General features: G+C 38.0%; 1 pseudogene; it reads right to left on the bottom strand.

The window, feature by feature from the left end:
* Positions 1-3,383: 3,383 nt before the first annotated feature.
* On the bottom strand, positions 3,384-4,135 carry LOC115286971 (annotated as a pseudogene).
* Positions 4,136-15,227: the final 11,092 nt, after the last annotated feature.

The raw sequence follows: 15,227 nt of genomic DNA, 5'->3' as shown, positions 1-15,227 counted from the left end.
CTAAGATTTTTGCTAAGTGATCCCATCTCTATTTTTGGCTACTTTTGAGACGTTTGAGAGGATCTATGAGTCATGCTTAATCTCTTCAAAGAAAATTTTCTGAGATAGTAGCAAAAGTTTGCACAATCTCTGTGTTCTCTCTACAGCAAACCCTCTTGTCAGTGAATTTCTTAGTTTTTGCATCTTTAGCAAACTAAGTAAGTTTAGAATATTCCAAGTCATAAAGCCCTAGTTTCCTGGGTTCTTTCTTTCTTTTTTTTTTTTTTTTTTAAAAAACATACTTATTTAATGGAATTTATATAATTAAGGTCAAGTTTGGAGTGCTTGCACATACATGGCCTGGTAATGCTCTTCAACAGGATTGCCCCTAAAACAATCCAGGCTTTTGAAAATCTGTACCTGGTCTTTCAGCAAACTCCACATCTTGAGACTTTGGTCTATATTTATCTGACCCCATCACTTCCCACCACACATTAGGCCATCCCAGCTAGAATGGCTAATGAACTCTCTTCTACCTAGTCACCAGACTTGGGGAATGTTTGTTGGGTAGAGAAGGTTCCCTGAAATGCCATAGATAAATTACCCACTCTTTGACCTACAACAGGTAATCTACATATTCTGACTGTAATCTTAATGACTTACATGTCTGTCACCTAAGAAGACCTCTAAAACTGGGATTTAGTAACTGTTTGAACCATATGATCTGCTTTGATTAATAATCCCAAACTGTCTTTACCTCCAGGAGTGTGGATAGCCCTACCTGGGTAAATGATTTTTGTTCAGAGAAATACAAATGTCAACCTTGTTCAACCCTCTTCAACAGTTAGTCCCTTGGTTTTCAAACTCAAATAAAATGGTTCACTGTTAGATGAAGGCAGCAGTATTGCAGGAATATTCATAATGTGAGGAAACATTTGATTACTAAAACCTTAAAAATAATCTTATTTCCAAAAAGGTAAAAGTTCTTGCAATAATTTGTTTAAAAGGGGCTTTGTCTTTTTTTACTAGAAAATTTTAAAGTTTATTTATTTATTTTGAGATGAAGATCATGTGCACAAGTGAGGAGAGGAGCAGTGAGAGAATCTCAAGCAGGCTCCATGCTGTCAGTGTAGAGCCAGATGCAGGTCTCAAACTCACGAACCATTAGATGATGACCTGAGCTGAAACCAAGAGTCAGACCCTTAGACTGAGCCACCCACGTGCCCCAAGGATTCTTTCTGAATCAAGGAATTGGTCCCATTTATAATTACACCCAAAACCATAAAATACCTAAGAATAAATGTAACCAAAGGAGTAGAAGATCCATACTCTGAAAACTATAGGACACTTATAAAGGAAATTGAAGATGACAAAGAAATGGAAAGACATTCCATGCTCATGGATTGGAAGAACAAATATTGTTAAAATGTCTATACCACCCAAAGCAACCTACAGATTTAATGCAACCACTATCAAAATACCACCAATATTCTTCACAGAGCTAGGACAAACAATCCTAAAATTTGTATGGAACCCAGAAAAGATTCTGAATAGCCAAAGCAATCTTGAAAAAGAATAGCAAAGTTGGAGTCATCCAGACTTCAAACTATATTAAAAGGCTATAGTCATTGAGACAGTTTGGTGCTGGAACAAAAACAGACACATAGATCAATGGAACAGAATGGAAAACCCAGAAATGGACCCACATCTATATGGTCAACTAATCTTTGACAAAGCAGGAAAGAATATCCAATAGAATAAAGTCTCTTCAACAAATGGTGATGGGAAAACTGGACAGCGACATGAAGAAAAATGAAACTGTACCACTTTCTTATACCATACACAAAAATATATTTGAAATGGAGGAAAGACTGAAATGTGAGACAGAAAACCATCAAAAATCCTAGAGGAGAACACAGCAGCAACTTCTTTGACCTTGGCTGTAGCAATTTCCTACCAGACATGTCTCTGGAGGCAAGGGAAACAAAAGCAGACATGAACTATTGGGACTTCATCAAAATAAAAAGCTCTGCACAGCAAAGGAAACAATTAACAAAACTAAAAGACAACCTAGGGAACGGGAGAAGATATTTGCAAATGACATATCAGATAAGAGGTTAGTATCCAAAATCTATTAAGAACTTATCAAACTTGGGGCGCCTGGGTGGCTCAGTAGGTTAAGCATCCGGCTTCGGCTCAGGTCATGATCTCACAGTTCGTGGTTCGAGCCCCGCGTTGGGCTCTCTGCTGACAGCTAGCTCAGAACCTGGAGCCTGTTTCAGATTCTGTGTCTCTCTCTCTGACCCTGCCTGCTCACACTGTCTTTCTCAAAAATAAATAAAAAACATAAAAGAAAAATTTTTAAAAAGAACTTATCAAACTCAAATCCAAAAAGCAAATAATCCAGTTAAGAAGAAATGGACAGAAGACATAAACAGACATTTCTCCAAAGAAGACATACAAATGGCCAACAGACACATGAAAAAATGCTCAACTTCACTCAATATCAGGGAAATATGATTCAAAACCACAATGAGAATCCACCTCACACCTGTCAGAATGGCTAAAGTTAACAACTCAGGAAACAATAGATGTTGGTGAGGATGTGAAGAAAGGGGAATACTCTTACACTGTGTGTAGGAATGCAAACTGGTACGCTACTCTGGAAAACAATTTGGAAGTTCCTCAAAACGTTAAAAATAGAACTACCCTATAATCCAGCAATTGCACTACTAGGTATTTATCCAAAGTATATAAAAATACTGATGTAAAGGGGCACATACACTCCAAAGTATATAGCTGCACTATCAACAATAGCCAAATTATGGAAAGAGCCCAAATCTTCATTGACTAATGAATGGAAAAAGAGGTGGAATGTGTGTGTGTGTGTGTGTGTGTGTATGTGTATAATGGAATATTACTCAACCATCAAAAACAATGAAATCTTGCCATTTACAGTGATGTGGATGGAACTAGAATCCATTGTGCTAAATGAAATAAGGCAGGAAAGACAAATACCATATGATTTCACTCATATGTGAAAATTTAAAAACACAACAGATGAACATAGGGGAAGGGAAGGAAAAATAAAGTAAGATAAAAACATAGAAGAAGGCAAACCATAAGAGACTCTGAACTATAGAGAACAAACTGAGGATTCCTGGAGGAGAGGTGGGTGAGGGGATGGGATAAAATGGGCGATGGGCATTAAGGAGGGCACTTGTTGGGAAGAGCACTGGGTGTTATATATAAGTGATGCACCACTAAATTCTACTTCTGAAATCAGTCCTACACTATATGTTAACTAACTTGAATTTAAATAAAATCTTGGAAGAAAAAACTAAAATAGATTCTGTCTTCTCCCTCACATAGTTCATTCTTGCTATTCTTCTGTCCTGGCTATGTCATGGTAGGGGCTCTGAAGACACTGTGTACAGAAGCTGCCGGTGACAGTTCATTCATGCATCATACAGCTCCTTCCTCTGCTCCATGAACTCCTGGTTGGCCTTAGTCCCATCCAGCTATAGTGAGGGGTCAGTCAGTGTACTATCTCCAACTTCTTCATATGTCTGTGTAGTGCTATGGGTGTAGCCAGACTGGGAGTAACTATTGCTGTTTTTGCCTGTGTTCTGGCCATAGCTCCACTAGGCATGGTAATTCTGGTACTGCTAGTAACACTGGTTGTAGCTATAAAGGGACATGTGATTATATTCCACTGGCTTCATATGGCTCACTTCAGCCCTTGCCATGCTCAAAAGCACTGGTTTAGACCCCAGTCCCACTGCTCCCTGGATTCTATCAGGGTGTGCTTCTGTTCAGTTCATCCATGAATTCCATAAAACCAAAACCCTTAGTCACACCTGCCTGCCTGGTCCAAAACCACCTTGCCTCCTCAACAGAAGGGGCAGATGCTGGCAGCCAATCATACAACATGCCAAAACCAACATCTGGTCAGCATCCCCCAAACACAAAAGGAGTGAGTACTCAGAGCTATTATCTGGTTATTTCCCATAAGTGGCATAGTTTAGTTTAAACCATTTTGCAGGTGTGGCTCCTGGAGAAGTATCCCGTTAAGTTTACGCAATCCCTTCTTAGATGTGGCCAAATCTGTGCATTCTACAGAGAAGTAGCCAGTTGGAATGCCAGTAAGGGCCATCAACTTTGTTCTTATTTTTCAAGATTGTTTGGCTATACGGGGTCCCATGCAATCCCATATGGATTTTAGAATCAGTTTGTCAATTTCTACAAAGAAGTCATCTGAGATTCTGATAAAGACTGCATTCTGTAGGTCAATATGGAGAGTTTTGAGGTTTTCTTTTTGTTTGCTTTTCTAAAAAAATAAGGTAAAATTGATATTTAACATTATGTTAGTTTCAGATGTAAAATATAATGATTGTATATTTGTATATATTGCAAAATATCACGCTAAGTCTAGTTAACATCTGTCACCACACACGGTTACTATATGTATATTTTATTTATATAAATTATATATATTACTTAGATAAATATACTTTATTATTATATATAATATATTAATTGTATATAATATAGTATATGTATTTACATAAACATATATATTTTAAGGACTTTTAAGTTCTCTCTTAGCAATTTTTAAATATACAATACAGTATTTCACAATAGTTGCACATTATATCCCCATAACTTACTTATTTTATAACTAAAAATTTATAACTTTTGACCCCCTTTGCCCATTTCTCACACCCTCCACCCCCGCCTCTGACAACCACCAATCCATTCTCTGTGTCTATGAGCTTGGTTTGTTGTTATTGTTGTTGTTTAATTCCACATATAAATGAGATCACAGGGTTTTTTTTTTTCCCTCTGTGTGACTTATTTCCTTTAGCATAATGCCCTCAACTTCCATCCACGTTGTCACTAATGGTAAGATTTCATTCTTTTATAGCTAAGTATTATTCCATTGTGTGTGTGTGTGTGTGTGTAACACATTTTCTTTGTCCATTCATCAATTGAAGGACATTTGTATTGTTTTATATCTTAACTACTAAAAAAAATCACTCGCTGAAAAGAACATAGGGATGAAGATATCTTCTTGAATCAGTTTATTCATTTTCTTTGGATAAGTGCCCTGAAGAAGTATTGTTAAATTGTATGGTATTTCTATCTTTTATTATTTGAAGAACCTCCATACTGTTTTCCTTGCTGGTTGCACCAAGTTACATTCCCACCAACAGGACACAAGGGTTCCCTTTTCTCCACATCCTCATCAATCTTGCTATTTCTGTCTTTTGGATTCTGGTCGTTGTAACAGGTGTGAGGTGGTATCTCATTGTGGTTTTGATTTGCATTTCCCTGATGACAAATGATGTTGAGCATCTTTTCACGTGTCTGTTGATCATTACCATGTCTTCTTTGGAAAAATGTCTCTTCAGATCCTCTGTCCAATTTTTTTAAAGTTTATTTAAAAAAATATACTTAGTTATTTAGAGAGAGAGAAAGAGAGCATGAGCAGGGAGAGGCAGAGAGTGGGGAGAGGGAATCCCAAATTGGCTCCATTCTCTCAGCATGGAGCTGGACTTGGAGCTCAATGGCATGAACTGTGAGGTCATGACCTTAGTCAAAATCAGGAGTCGGGCTCTTAACTGATTGAGCCACTGAGGTGCTCCACCAAAATTCTTTGCCCAGTTTTTAATTGGATTGCCCAATTGTGTGAGTTCTTTACATATAAACCTCTTATCAGATATATGAATTACAAATATTTTCTCCTATTCCAAGGATTGCCTTTTCATTTCTTTGGAAAATAATTTGTTAATGTTTATTTATTTTTGAGAGAGAGAGACAAAGCACAAGCAGGGGAGGGGCAGAGAGAGACGGGGAGACACAGAATGCAAAGCAGGCTCCACCCCGAGCTGTCAGCCCAGCGCTCCACATGGAGCTAGAACCCAGGAACCGAGAGAGTGCAACCTGAGTTGAAGTCAGACGCTTAACCAACTGAGCCACCCAGACACCCTGACTTGCCTTTTCATTTTGCTGATGGTTTCTTTTGCTATGCTAAGCTCTTTGATTTGTTGTAGTTGCACATTTTTATTTTGGCTTTTGTTGTCTTTGCTTTTAGAGTCAGATCTAAAAACTCACTATCAAGGCAGATGTAAAGGAGCTTATTGCTTATGTTTTATAGTTTTAAATTTAAAAAGTTTTATAGTTTTAAATATTACATTCAAGCCCTAAATCCATATTTTCAGATTTTGTTTTTAAGTAATCTCTACACCCACTATGGAGCTCAAATTCACAACATCGAGGTCAGGAGTCATGCTTCAACCACTGAGCCAGCCAGGTGTCCTCTAGGTCTTTAATCCATTTTGAGTTCATGTTTGTACATGGTGTAAAATAGTAGTTATTTCATTCCTTTTGCGTGTGGCCGTTCAGTTTTCCCAGAACCATTTATTGAAGAGACTCTCATTTCCTCATTGTATATTCTTGCCTCATAATTGACAGTTTTCACATGGACATCTTTCTTGGCTCTCTATTCTACTGGCCAGTTTTTAAATTGAATTATTTGTTTTCTTGCTATTGAGTTGCTTAAATTCCTTGTAAGATGTTTGGTTTGCAAATACTTTCTCCCACTCCATAGGTTGTCTCTGTTGATTGTTTCCTTTGCTGTGCATGAGGTTTTAGGTATGATGTAGCCTCACTTGTTTTCTGCTCCTAATGGTGGTGCTTCTGGTATCATGTGCAAAGAATCATTGACAAGATTGATATCAACTTTTCCCCTTTGTTTTCTTCAAATAGCTGTATAGTTTCAAGTATTATAGTTAAGGCTTTACCCATTTTGAGTTGATTTTTATTTATTGAATGAGATAAGGGCCTGATTTCATTCTTTTGTATGTGGATAACTAGTTTCCCCAATATTGAAGAAACTGTCCTTCTCCATTGTGTTCTTGGCAACTTGTCAAAGATCAATTGGCCATAAATGTTTGGATTTATTTCTGTATATTCTGTTCCCTTCATCCATATGTCTGTTTTTACACCAGTACCATACTGTTCTGACTACTACAGCTTTGTAGCATACTTTGAAATCAGGTAATGTAATGTCTCCAGCTTTTTTTCCCCCCTCAAGATTGCTTTGGCTAATTCCATATGAATTATAGGATTATTTTATTTCTATTTCTTTTTCTAAATTATTTACTTATTTGTTTGTTTTTAATTTAAATCTAAGTTAACATAGAGCATAACAATAATTTCAGGACTAGAATTTAGTGATTCATCTCTTACATATAACAATCAGTGCTCATCCCAACAAGTGTCCTCCTTAATGCCCTTCACACCTGTGGCCCTTTCCTCTACCCAACACCCTGCCAGCAACCCTGTTTGTTCTGTGTATTTAAGAGTCTCTTACAGTTTGGCTCCCTCTCTGTTTTAACATTATTTTTGCTTCTCTTCCCTTATGTTCATCTGTTTTTATATTAAATACCTCATATGTGTGAAATCATATGTAATTTGTCTTTCTCTGACTGACTTATTTTGCTTAGCAAAATTTGCTCAAGTTCCATTCATGTTGTTACAAGTGGCAAGATTTCATTCTTTTTGATCACTGAGTAATATTCCATTGTGTATATATATACCACATCTTCTTTATCCATTCATCAGCTGATGGACATTTGGGCTCTTTCCATAATTTGACTATTGTCAGTAGTGCTGCTGTAAACATTGGGGCACATGTGCCCCTTCAAAACAGCACACCTGTATCATTTGAATATATACCTAGTAGTGCAATTGCTGGGTTATAGGGTAGTTCTAATTTTAAGTTTTTGAGGAACCTCCATACTGTTTTCCAGAGTGGCTGCACCAGTTTGCATTCCCACCAGCAGTGCAAACGAGGTCCTCTTTCTCCGCATCCTTGCCAATGTCTGTTGTTGCCCGAGTTGTTAATTTTAGCCATTCTGACTGGTGTAAGGTGGTATCTCATTGTGGTTTTAATTTTTATTTCCCTAATGATGAGTGATATTGAGCATTTTTTCATGTTTGTCAGCCATCTGAATGTCTTTGGAAAATTGTCTATTCGTGTCTTCTGCCCATTTTTTTCACTGGATTGTTTTTTGGGTGTTGAGCTTGATAAGTTCTTTATAGATTTTGGATACTAACCCTTTACCTGATATGTCCTTTGCAAATATTTTCTTCCGTTCTGTTGGTTGCCTTTCAGGTTTGCTGATTGTTTCCTTCATCATGCAGAAGATTTTTATCTTTTGTTTCCCTTGCCTCTGGAGACATGTCAAGTAAAAAGTTGCTGCAGCCGAGGTCAAAGAGGTTGTTTCTTGTGTTCTCTCCCAGGATTTTCATGGCTCCTTGTCTTATATTTAGGTCTTTCATACATTTTGAGTTTATTTTTGTGTATGGTATAAGAAAGTGGTCCAGGTTCATTTTTTTTGCATGTCAGAGTCCAGTTTTACCAACACCATTTGCTGAGGAGACTATCAATTTTCCACTGGATATTCTTTCCTGCTTTGTCAAAGATTAGTTGCCCACATGTTTGTGGGTCCATTTTTGGGTTCTCTATTCTGTTCCATTGATCTATGTGTCTGTTTTTGTGCCAGTACCATACTGTCTTGATGATTATAGCTTTGTAATACAGCTTGAAATTTGAATTGTGATGCCTCCAGCTTTGGTTCTCTTTTTCAGGATTGCTTTTGCTATTCGGGATCTTTTCTTATTCCATACATATTTTAGGATTGTTAGTTCTGGCTTTGTGAAGAATGCATGTGTTATTTTGATAGAGATTGCATTGAATATGTAGATTGCTTTGGGCAGTATCGACATTTTAACAATATTTGTTCTTAAAAAAATAACAATATTTGTTCTTTTAATCCATGAGCATGGAATGTTTTTCCATTTCTTTGTGTTGTCTTCATTTTCTATAGTAATCTTTCTATAGTTTTCAGTGTATAGATTTTTCACCTCTTTGGTTAGGTTTATTCCTACTTATTTTATGTGTTTTGCTGCATTTCTAAATGGGATTGATGCCTTTATTTCTCCTTCTGCTGCTTCATTACTGGAGTATAGAAATGCAACCAATTTTTGTACATTGATTTATATCCTGCTATTTTGCTGAATTCATAGATCAGTTCTAGTAATTTTTTGGCAGAGTCTTGGGTTTTCCACATAGAGTATCATGTCATCTGCGAAGAGTGAAAGTTTGACGTCCTCCTTGACAATTTGGATGTCTTTTATTTGTGTTTTCTTTCTTTCTACTTCTGTGAAAAGTGCCAAGAGAATCTTGATAGATATTGTATTGAATCTATAGATGGCTGTAGGGAGTATGGAAATTTTAACAATATTATTTCTTTCAATTAATGAACGAGGGATATCTATCCATCATTGTATTTTAATTTCTTTCATCAATGCTTTACAGTTTTCAGTGTATAGGTCTTTCACTTCCTTGGTTAAATTTATTCCTAAGATTTTTTGTTTGCTTTTGTTTTTGATGCTATTATAAAGAGAATTGTTTTCTTAATTTATTTTTTGAATCATGTATTATTAGTGTACAGAAATGCAACTGATTTTTATATGTTAATTTTGTATTCTACAATTTTACTAAATCTGTTAATAGTCCTAATAGTTTTGGTGGAGTCTTTAGGATTTTCTATATAAGATCATGCCATTCATAAACAATTTTACTTTTCCTTTCTGGCTTGGATGCTTTTATTTCTTTTTCTTCTCTATTTGCTTTGGCTAGAACTTCTAGTACTCTATTTATTAAAAGTGGTAACAGCGGGCATCTTCATTTTTTTTCCTGATCTTGGAGGAAAAGCTTTCAATTTTCACTATTTTTTTCAAAAAATTTTTTAAGTTTATTTATCTATTTTTGAGAGAGAGAAAGAGAGAGAGAATGCGCTGGGGAAAGGCAGAAAGAGATGGAGACACAGAATCTGAAGCAGGCTCCAGACTCTGAGCTGTCAGAAGGGAACCCAGTGTAGGGCTCAAACCCATTCAGTGTGAGATCATGACTGAGCTGAAGTTGAATGCTCAACAGACTGAGCCACACAGGCACCCCTCAGTTTTCACTATTGAGTATGATGTTAGCTGCCGGATCATATCTGCCTTCATCATGTTGAGGTATATTTCTTCAATCTGATTCATTGAGAATTTTTTTTTTTAAATCATGAAATGGTGTTAGGTTTTGTTAAATGCCTTTTCTGCATCTATTGAGATGATTATATGACTTTTATCCTTCATTTTGTTACTGTGTATATCACAACCGATTTGTGGATGTTGATGGATGTTGATGAAGGGAAGCCCGGTGCCTGAATCTGAGTAGGAAGTCCTGGACACAGGGTCCACTCAAGCTTGGGTGCCTGGGTGCTGGCTTCGTGCTGTGGTGGGCCTGGAGACTGGCACTGTAAGGGCCAGCCTGGCAGTGGAGCAGGCCTGGAATTTGGGGCCATAGGGGCTAGACAAGAGGCTGAGTCTGAAGGCGCTGGCCTAGGTGGACTAGCCTTACTTTAAGGCACACCTGGACTCTGGGACTGCAGGGACAGGTTCTCTCTTAATTCTTGATATTTATTTTTCCAGAATCATTTGACTTCCCTATAATTTCTTTTATCCAATGTTTCTTATTTACACCAAAAGAAATGTATTATATATAGATGACACACACATATAAGTAGCTCCTCATCATTCATGATCTCATATTTCTAAATTTGCCTATTTGCTGAAATGTATTCATCATCCCCAGATCAGTAGTTTCATGGTTATTCACGGAAATACGCAGAGCAGTGAACAACTGAGTTACACCACAGTCCCAGGCCCATTCCCACAAGTAAAACAAGGTGGCACTTTTCCTTTTCTTTCCATAAAGTGTCCTTTTGGTGGTTTACTTAGTGCCAATATTTTTTTTTCAGTTTTGTACTTTCCATTGGCTATTTTGTTGTTTAAACTGGCCCTTAATTACAGCGCTGAAGTGCTGTCTAGGGTCCCTAAGCCCAAGAAGGCTGTGATGTTCCTTACAGAGAAAGCACATGTGTTAGAAAAGCTTCTTTCAGGCATGAGTTACAGTATTGTTGGCTGTGGGCTCAATGTTAATGTTAATAAAAACAAAACATAATGAATAAGGTGTCTTTATTTTTTTCATTTTTTAACATATGCAATTATTTTCCATCATTTACAATACAGTGGTTACAATGACACTCCAAACAGAAAAGCAAAGTAAAAAATCAAAACCCCAACTTCTGTTTCATGTAATTAGACTTATACAGAAATTAGAAGGTTAAGTAACAACTAGTTAATCACCTAATTTCACAGCTATCTGAAGTGGTGATCGTTATATAGCAGCTTATCTATGATACATTCAAGATACATGATACAATTTATTACTTGCCCATAAGCTAAAACACAGCCTGCTTAATATCTTTCCTTAAATCCACCTCTATACTACAATATGCTTGAGGTCCATGCAAAAAAGTAGCTACCTTTTATGTAGGAAATAGATGATTGAATAAGGTGTCTTTAAACAGAGACAGACAGACATAAAACAGGTTATGCATTGACCAGTTGATAAAAATGTTGTGACCAGAGACTCACAGGAGCCTAACTCCTTCTTAATTCTTCTTAAGAGCAATCCATTTTAAATAATAGACTTCTAAGGGGAAATATGAGGTGATATGAAAGCTCAAAGAAGGGGAACCTAATCAAAGCTAAGCGTGTTAGGAAACGTATTCTGGAGGAAGGACTACCTAAACTAACTCTTTGGGTTCGATGGGAGCTCACCAGGTAAGGATGGGAAGGAGTAGTGTTCCAGGCAGAAGAGATCAGTAAGTGAAGGTCTAGGGGCAACTCAAATAAGTCTAATTTGAGGTGCTCTCTCTCTCTCTCTCTCTCTCTGGTACATGTTGTGTGTGTGTGTGTGTGTGTGTGTGTGTGTGTGTGTGTGCGCGCATGCACGCGCACACACACATGCACATAGCAAAGTGTGTTTATGTAGCAACTATTCAAAGATGAGCCTGGGCAGTCAGAGGATAGATTGTATATGGCTTTGTAAGTCTATTAGGGATTCTGGGGTTTATGCTAAGAGCAATTGGGAGGTACCAGTAGATCTTAGGCAGTAAAAAATTATTATATAATATGTGTATGGTAGGATATTTTGCTTTCTGATGGCTCTGGCAGTATTTTCTTTTTACAAAAATGAAGAATTTCTACCACTAATGGTTACATTGTATTAAGCTTGAACAGTATACTAGATTATGAACTTGAAAATAACTTCCTACGTCATCTGGCGGCTTCTATTCCTTTGTAAAACACACTGATGGACAAGTAACCCACAGGCAGTTAGCAGGATTCACCTTCCAGAAAGTCCGCTTGGTTTTGCTTCCCACGTGTGTGCCCAAAAGTCAGTTGTGTTTTTTCTGAAACTTGTTTTTGCTATGATTTTAAAGAATGGATGAAATACAAATTTGAACAAAGTGTATTTTTCCATGGAAACAAAGTTTAACAAGAAGTAGGTGGAAAAAATTGTAAAATTTGGGGAAAAAAATTAAATAGAACGATTTGGCGCTCAGCTTGCTTGTCAAGAGTCTTTAAGAGCCCCTTCCACTTAAGCTCACACCGCAAGCCAGAGAGGCGCGCTATAATTATGGCTTATGACTTTACCCCGAGTTTGATATAGGTTGGCCCTGTATCAAAAGACTGGTAAATAAATGTACATTTACTAATTTTAAGATAAAATAAGCAGTTTAAAATATATTTAAGACCTATTGATTTGTCTCTTGACCAACTTTTTAAATTCACTAATTACTAGCCCTGATTGCCCCAGATAATATAGTTTTTGTATGTGGCACAGAAATTGGGCATAAACTATGAGTATTGGAACATTTAAAAGTCCTCTAAAAACCATCTTGATAGACAAAGCTTATTTCTTTAAACACTCTACCGTATTGAAGGATTTGATGTCCACCCTCTACTGGTGCCATGAAATCAGTGGCTTTGTTTCTGGAAGGTCAACTTCTAACATACTAAAGAAGACCTGGCCACCATAAGGCAGATGACGAAAGTCCTGGCAGCACTCCTTCCCTTCTGATCTGCCAGTCATGTTTTTGGAGCCGTTTCCATTTTCTCCCTTTCTCTCTCCAGGAGCAGAGGTAACTTGGAAGAAAACACAACAAAAACAGCTTGGTGAGGCTAATGAAGGCTCCGTGCCTTCAGCCTCCTCCCCCCAGTAGCTCCTGCTCACACCGGCAGGGCAAAGCAGTGGTGGAACAATGGTGTTTAATGTGAGGGACCTCCAAAGCTTAGAGGGCTCACATAGTTTACTTTTGTCTAAAAATCACTGAAAAGCTCATGTAGTTTCAAAAAGTACAGAAAGATAAAGTCACATATTGTTAGTGCAGGCTGGAGCGAGACAGTAGCCTCTCTGATCTTCATTTGCTAAATAGGATAACGAGAACTAATTTGTAGGATTGCTCTAAAGATATTGTGAGATGATATACATAACATGCTATTGTTGTTGTTGTTGTTGTTATTGTTATTTTCTTTGTGGGTAAATAGGTACTATTTTCATGCCCTTAAGCAAAGAATAATTTTCCACTACTGAGGAGTTCGTTTTTTTTTTCCAGGAAGTTGGAAACATCGGGAGGAACACACATAAAATTGGTCAGTGTGGAAAGGGACATCCAATCAGCCAAAACAGCTGCAGCTGCATCAGCTAGATGGTAAGTGATACAATGTCACAATCAGAGGACATTTACATTATATTAGGAGATCTCCAAATGCAAAGAGACCACAGCTGAATACCTGGCCTATCATGTATTCTGTCGCCTGTATTACCAGTCAATCTTTATGATGCCATAAGCAGCCACCCAAGATCCTCAGTCTGACAATTTGGGTGTCATATGCGACGTATGTCCCATCTGAACAATCAACTATCTCTGTTGATTCTAGCCCGAAATACTGAATCTCCCAGGCCTTTCCTCTCCTTTCCAGGGTCGCAAGACTTCTGCATCTCCTCACTGGCTTTTGGAAACGCCTCTAAACTGGCCTCCTCTCCTTCAATCTATCCTTCAGTAATCCAAGTTTCATACTGACAGCAAAGTGATCCTGCTAGGAAGATTGGTACCAAGTCCCTTCCCTGATTAATTTCATAATCACTTGCAGTGTGTTTCAATTTCCTTATGTACATCTGAGGTTATTACAGGAGTTACCATACACGAAGTGCTTAAACAGTGCGTGGACTCGGTAAATACTATAGCGGTAGCTGCTATTATTTTTTTAAGGACCCCATCTTCATTCTCCTTTTCAATCTAAAACACTGCCACTCTGTCACAGTCGTTACTCAAATTTCCAAGCACAAGGTACTATCACACATCTCTGGGCTTCACACACATAGATGCTGCCCCATTAAAAAAATTTTTTTAATGTTTACTTTTGAGAGACAAAGTGAATGGGGGAGGGGCAGAGAGAGAGAGAGGGAGACACGGAATCAGAAGCAGCCTCCGTCCAGGCTCTGGGCTCTTAACACTGAGCCTGTTGCCTGGTTCAGACTCATAAGGCCGTATGATCATTACCTGACCCTAAGTCCAACCCTTAACCGACTAAGCCACCTAGGTGGCCCTGCCCCAATTTTTCAAGATTACCTAGCTGTACCCATCTAAGTGTGGAACTCTTATTCTTAAAACCCCCTGTTCCCTGGTGTTTCAGAGCCCACTTCCATATACCACATAGTTAATTTCTTCCAAACTCAGTGCAACCTTCTGTCTGCAGTTTGTATCCTATGTCTCCAGTGGCAACCACCACCATGGATATTTGCTTGTATCTTCCCCTGCCAGAAGAGGTCATGAGCCCTACAATGCAAGCAAGATTGTGTCTTGCTTATTTCAAGCACCTGGCTGAATGCTGACCCATAGTAAGCACCGAGTGTGCATTTATTTGGTAAATGGTTTTTGAACAAATGAGAGACGTGTAGGCTCCAACCACACAAAATGTAATCAAGAATATTTTGTAATAAAGAAATTCCCACTTGAGCAGAAAGAAGGCGGAAGTTTCGTTAAAATTGGTAGAACTGTAGTTTGAGGGGTTGGATAATCAACGATGGCTGTGATGCTGCAGAGCCTCTCTGGCCACAGATCCGGGCTAACTGATGGGTGGGGGCTGCGTTACGGGTTTTAGGAGAGTAATCAATACACCACCTTTGCCTCTACTTTGGGGTCAGGTGGGGGCAATTGTATTCACATTTCTGCAACATTTCCCGGTGTTTCCGCAAGGTTGGAGGATTTGAAAAGCCT

The sequence above is a fragment of the Suricata suricatta genome, chromosome 3, assembly GCF_006229205.1.
Source record: "Suricata suricatta isolate VVHF042 chromosome 3, meerkat_22Aug2017_6uvM2_HiC, whole genome shotgun sequence".
NCBI classification, from domain to species: domain Eukaryota; kingdom Metazoa; phylum Chordata; class Mammalia; order Carnivora; family Herpestidae; genus Suricata; species Suricata suricatta.
Note: the sequence above shows the minus strand (reverse complement) of the source record. Positions and strands in the feature narration are given on the sequence as shown.